The sequence below is a fragment of the Nicotiana tabacum genome, chromosome 24 (genome assembly GCF_000715075.1).
Source record: "Nicotiana tabacum cultivar K326 chromosome 24, ASM71507v2, whole genome shotgun sequence".
NCBI lineage: Eukaryota > Viridiplantae > Streptophyta > Magnoliopsida > Solanales > Solanaceae > Nicotiana > Nicotiana tabacum.
In genome coordinates, this window is record NC_134103.1 from 74,416,155 (window position 1) to 74,422,804 (window position 6,650).

Consider the following 6,650-nt stretch of genomic DNA (forward strand, 5'->3'; position numbering starts at 1 on the left):
CCTTTTTCGATGCCAGCAAGAGGTTAGGATTTTAAAATCCTTGTTTTCTTATTAAATTCTTTGAGTTCTCATAAATTTCGGCCCTTACGATATAGAAACTTGATATGCTCCAAATGCATTTGTTGACCTTGTAACCTCCACTAATTCAATAATTAACTATTAAAATTATCTCTAAGCATTCCAATAACTTTATTCCACTCGAATAACCATGTAGCTCAGATTTAATAGATTAACTCGAATTAATTATGAAAATCCACGGGGCTTTACACAGGTTCTCTGAACTTTTGCTCTGGCCCAGCTTCTGCGGTTGCATAATTCGTGTGCGGTCCGCATCTTGCAACATTCTCTGATGGAATTGCTTCACGACTTACGGCCGCAGATGATATTCTGCGGTCCGCATGTTGAGCTTTTGTACCTGTTTTTGTCCTTGTGTTCATATTACTCCTTCTTCAGTTGGATTTTATCTCGGGACCTCATCTTCTAATATTCCTGCAATTAAGTATATTTTATCAGTTTTCGGAAACACAATTAAGCGCTTTTGGACTAAAACGAAAGCTAAAATGCGCTAATAAGTAGTCAAAATCCCCACTTATCAATACCCCAAGATCATAAGCAGGATTGAGTTCACTAACATGGTTCGGGTAAATTTCATTTCTGGTAACAGATATACACAAAAGAGATACAGTAAAATGATATAAAATAATGCTACAAATGACAATATATTAAAATATAAAATTGAACAAAACTCAGAAGTTGGAAACATACTTCTTTCTGGACTTCCCTTCTTTGTCCCATGCAATAAATACATTTAACAAAGAGTTGTTAATGCCAGTTCCGATTTTGCTTTGAAAAGGATGCTTAACAGCATAAATTTGCTTTTTTTCTTTTGCTTCAACAACACTAGTACTGGATCCTGAATCAAATACAGTAATGAACGGAGACTGCACGATCTTTGCAGGACATCTCTTTCTTTTTTCCATTTGCGACGAAACTTCAGGAAGTAATTCAGGCTTGTACAAAACAATCTGAAATTCAGGAACCTCTTTCTCAAATTGTTCCTTCATCTCCCATGCCGCCTCATCAACACTTGCAGTCACACATACAACGCCAGTCTGAGATTCAGGAACCTTTTCTTTCTCAGATTCTGCCTCCATCTCCCCTGCTGCCTCATATGCAGTCTCACCAATATCGCTAGCATGCGCTACATCTGGTGTGAAAGTTACTTCAGCAATGAACATGTTAACTTTCACACCAGAAGGTTCTTCCATAATATTGACACCTAACTGATCTGCTGAATCGAGCATAATGTTGTTATGATGATGCGCACTGGTATCTCCTTGAGAATATGGAACATCTTTGCCTTCACTTCCACCGACCTATTTTTAAAAAAAAAATTTATTGAATTATCAAAAACAACAAAGAAAAGAAAAAGGAAAAGTGCAGAATGCACAACTAAACACACCTTACAACCATCCATGTCAACATCTTCATTTCCACCAAACTCCGTATTGCTCACAAAATCATTATTGGCTTGACGACCACTGATGTCTTCCTCTGGATGTGCACCATATTTGTCTTCGCTTGCACCAAACTATTTTTAAAAAAAAGAATACAGTAAGTTAACTAAAAAAATAAAAGGAAATGCACAATGGAAAAGAAACATATAACTTGAAATTTATCAACTTAAAGACTTCCTTGAATTTATCAGAAACATATTCCATGAACGACTTTAACTGCTTATGGAGCTACAAAAGGAAACAAATAAGAAAAATAATAGACTTTGAATATACATTTTTAACAAAACTTTTAAATATATATACATATATATAAAAAACCAATGCAAACCTGTTTATATATATATTTTAACATCAGCTTTTAACTTTTGCAACTCACGATCATAATCAACAGGTTGGACACCCGGCACCTTTTTTGATGGAACATGCTCCTTAATCTGTTTCGGGGGTGGCGTGACAAAATCATCACTATCATCAATAGGAAATTTTCCCCTATTACGTGATGTCAAATATTTCTGATACTCATCGTTAACTTCAACAGGCAAAGTAAATCTCCTTAGTTCTTCAGTTGTAGGAGAAATATTTTTAAACTGCAAATATAACAAAAAGTGCTTCAGTTCTAGATGTATCAAAGATGTATAAAAATTATATATTTGATGTATCACAATGAATTACAGTGTATCATATATGTATAACCCATCAATACATAAAAGCTGGTCCCTTATTCTCTGTGCTGTTGAAGAAACCAGTAGAGAAGTTCTCACGCGTTGGCCTGTCTGTCATTTCCCAATTCAATATGCGTAGTGTATGATCTCCAATGCGAACAACAAACTTTTGATCAACTACAGTGTAACATTCATAGAACCACACCTGCAATGGAAGAGGAAATCCACCAATCCTATAAAACTCAGACTTTCCCCCCAACCTGTCCCTCACCGACTTCATTAAAGCTCGAAACGCAATCTTACCCCAGGGAAATGACATATACTCACCACTCTCGACAAGATAGAAATCACATTTACTTATAAATGTCTTCTGAGCCTGAGTGGACATTAGAAATGTGTTTATGAAATAAATGATTGCAATCTTAATTGTGTCTTCATCACACTGCCATTTTTTCTTCTCAAAATAATGAATAAGCGACTTCTTTGACACCGCTTCAAGACCGGAAAAATAAGTATCCATCAACCTATTGGGTCTACTGAAGTTACTCTCAATATATTCATTGCCACAACAGTTTAAACCACTTACATCACCAAATTCCCGAAGATCAAAACGTAAAACACATTCGTCATTCAATTTCACATAAAACTGATCACACTTATCTTGAACCAACTCCCTAAACATTAAAGAATGAATAAGTTGTGCATGGATAGCAACTCGAGGTAAATCAAAAAAATAGCCAAAACAGCTTTCCCTAAACATCCGAAGCTGGACATTAGTCAACTTTGACTGTAAAACTGATACGATGCCCACATTAGTGTATGATGTCCAATGAGTAACAGGAAAAGGCTCACCAAGTGGAATATAAAGCTTCCAAGGCTACAAATAAATGACACGAATAAAAATAAACAAATATAAACTAAATCCAATTTTAAAAGAAGATGCAACAACAGAAAAAAATTTAACTGAAATTGTATGTACCTTACAAACTTTGTTAGGAATTTTAACTTTTTCTGCCTTCTGAACCTTACTTTTTTTTGGTTTGACACCCAAATTCACTTCGTCCTCCACGACATGTTTTCTCTTACCTTGAACATCATCCACTCTAACCCTTTTGCTCTTCTTTTTCTCAGATTGTCGAACAACATCCTTTCGAGATTCTAACACTTTAACACTGTCGGAACGATTTTGTCTTCCTATATTTCGTTCATCAATTGATTTCTCAACTAAAATCGGGGTTGAATGAGGAGATAAACTCATCGACCTAGTTTCTCTTCTCATGTTACTCGATTTCTCAATTGAAACCGACTTTGAATAAGGTGATGAACTCATCGAACGAGTTTGTCCTATCATATTGCTCTGTTTCACAATTGAAACTAGGTTCAATGAGAATTTTTTTTTAAAAAAAAATTATACGAACAAACAGTTTCAAAATTTTGTGAAGAAATTGATACAAAACTCGACCAAAACTAACAAAATCTATAACAGATACATACGATGATCTCTAACTAAACAATTCAGTTGCAAAAGCTTAAAAAAATAGCAACATCGCTTCTCCAAAAACACATGCAATCCCAAAAAATTATACAAAACAAAAGATTTTCTACTCCAAATTACCTGGAATCAGAAGAAAATAATCGCAAATGTTTCTTGTTTTGTTGTAAATTTCAGCAATTTTGACACACACACACACACACACACACACACACACACACACACACACACACACACACACACACACACACACATATATATATATATATATATATATATATATATATATATATATATATATATATATATATATATGAGAGAGAGAGAGAGAGAGAGAGAGAGAGAGAGAGAAAACTCGATGTCTGTATTACAAAAATAACAGATACAACATTAATTGAAAAAAATTGGGCTCAAAATGACATTTGAGCCTTTTTTTAGTAGATATTTTATTTTGGGCTATTTTTGATTGGAAAAGTTTATAGAGTGACAGTTTGGGTAATTTTCCCAAAAAAATATGTCGCGCAGTCGACCCCCTCCATTAACAAATCTAATGATGGTCCATTCTCACCCTATGTAAATGGGCCTCAAATGGCCTTCTAGAAACCTTATCTTGGGCCTAAGCTGGACTTCTTAGTTATCGGATCAATCTTTCACTAAAGTTTTTTTTTTCCACTTGGTATCCGATATTCGTACTGGGACCCCGATTAAATCCGGATTCGCACTGGAAAGTCTCACATGGGGGTAAAGCGCTCCCTAACAAAGGTGATTCCATATCAAGGGCTCGAACCTGATACAAGCTAAGGGTGAAAGAGTACTTATCACTCCACCACAACCCTTGTTAGTAGCCTTTCACTAAAGCTCGAAGCTAGCAATATCTATAAATTGCATTAAAAATGAAATTATATTCCTTTTTGAAGGAAAAAAAGGTCTTGGGTATAGAAAATCTTAGCAATCTTTCAGCACCATCAAATATATAATGAAAATCTGGGCTACATATTTTTATACTTTCATAGCGAGCTGCAAAAACTTAAGAAACATTTCGAATATCTGGAATTGAATTTGGAAATTTTTGGCTTTTTATTCTGTTGGTTCATGTAAGTTATCTGTTTTTTAATTTATGACGTATGCAAAATTTTGAAATTTCTTAATTGAGTCGTCGCCGTTTATTTGTGATACTTAATTTGTTGAACCAAATTTATAATTATCAAATACTAAAAGAAATAAAACAAAAAAGGAAGAATGATGGAGCATTACATGGGATGTTTTTAGGCATTTTTTGCTTCACAATGAAGGTATCTGTCTGTCGACATGGACATTTGACGAACCAAATGTATATCCTCAATCATTTTAAGAGATAACGTTATTATTATCATTATTAGTAAAGTAAAAAATATAGAACATAATTATATATTTTAAATATTACTCTCTCCGATCCACAATAAGTGATCATTTTACCTTTGGCATACCCATTAAGGAAATACGAACTCCTAGAGAAAAAGAAGGAGATATATTCACTAAATTAACCTTAATTAATTGTTACCTTAACACATTGAAATATGTAAATAAGGGCAAAATTTGAAAAAATAAAATTAATTCTTTCTTGATTATATAAATGGACACTTATTTTAGACCAAAATAATACGGTAAAATGATCAAATTCCAGACTAGTCAAGCATCGTAAACTACTGAATTTAGTCAACATGTTCCCTCTAAAAATTACTGGTCTTACATTTTTAGCCAATCATATGTTACAAGTTTATATAAATATATAGCATATGTATAATTCTTTTCAGTGTCGTTATAGATTATATTCGAAAAAAAAAAGATCTACTACTAACCCAAGTGTAAAACTTTTCTCCTCCATATATTCAATTATTCATAACTTGTTAAGAAATCACACAAAACACTTCAATGGGAACTCAAACCAGTGAGAGGAAACTTTAGCGTAAGATGGATTGGCAAGAAGTTAGTACTTGTTAAGAACCAAGTAAGTTTGTGGTAGGATGAATATAATTTTTCTATCCTTAGCCAAATGTTCCGACTTCGAATGCTGAATATTAAAAACTATTCTCGTAGCTAGCGCTTCCTCTTTTATTGAACCTTACGTGATAGTAGCTAATCCAAATTAGTCGGGCCTCATAGGAAACCAATTTGAACAATAGTTCAGTTTCAAGATACCACAATTTGAACAATATAATGGAAAGTAAATGTATTAGCTAGTCATGTCCATAATTCAAACAGCAATACTACTAGTTTATTTTCCTCTTCATCAGTTAACTATGTGGGAAAGAAGAAAAAAACAGCTACTAGAAAGGAATTTAGGTGTTGGATCCTCAAAGGCATGTGTTGGGTCCTCAAAGGCATGGGTACGAGGTCTCCCCATGTTATTCGTGACGGCAATTATTTATAACTTTTGGTTTTTCAATGTAATGCATGATTGTGATTCTGTGAAGATACTGTCGTCTTGATCATGTTATATTAAAAGCAAGAAGAAAGAATCTGAAAGAAGTATTTGAAATTCTACAACTTGAATCCTACTTTTGTGAAAATTACATAAATCCTCCAAATAAACACTCACTTATCTCTCGTCCAATTTATGTAATAATTTTTTCCTTTTAGTATGTTCTAAAAAATGATATATTTTTATATTTAATAAATAATTTAACTTCAATTTTTTTAATTTATCCTTAATAAAATCTTTTATAACAACAGAAATTCCTATGTCGTATTGTTTTAGACAAGCGTGAAAATTCTTTCTGTTAGACAGGATATGGCGCTGCTCCAACTTAGTGAGGACATGGCCATGAATAGAAATGTATGGAGGTTGAGAATTAAAGTAAAGGGTTATGATACGTAGTCGAACGTTGTCCTGTCTGTAACAATAACTCTAGTATATGACTTAGTGTCCTTTGTGTATTCTTGTATTCCTTGACTATTGTTATTACTTGTTGTTGCTTTCGTTTCGATTTTCTGATAGTA